The sequence below is a fragment of the Colobus angolensis genome, unplaced genomic scaffold (genome assembly GCF_000951035.1).
Source record: "Colobus angolensis palliatus isolate OR3802 unplaced genomic scaffold, Cang.pa_1.0 Scaffold132, whole genome shotgun sequence".
In the NCBI taxonomy this organism is placed as follows: Eukaryota; Metazoa; Chordata; class Mammalia; order Primates; family Cercopithecidae; genus Colobus; species Colobus angolensis.
In genome coordinates this window covers 6,243,696-6,243,998 of record NW_012114400.1, presented here as the reverse complement: position 1 = coordinate 6,243,998, position 303 = coordinate 6,243,696, and positions in this window count along the sequence as shown.

Here is a 303-nt window from a genome sequence, read left to right as displayed (position 1 = left end):
ATATATAAATATATATATATATACCATGAGAACAGTATAGGGAAAGCCACATCTGTGTGTGTGTGTATATATGTGTGTACATATATATGTGTATATATTACACATATATACACACATACATACATATGTGTATATATTCACACACATATGTTTCTGAAGTACAAATACACTGATACTAGAAAGATAAGATACTGATGTCATTTTCAGAAAAAGGCATAATTTTAAGAAAAGTAATACAAGTAATTTTGTGCAACACAATCTTGTCCAGCAAAAATAAATGCTCAATGAAGAATTACCTTCAAG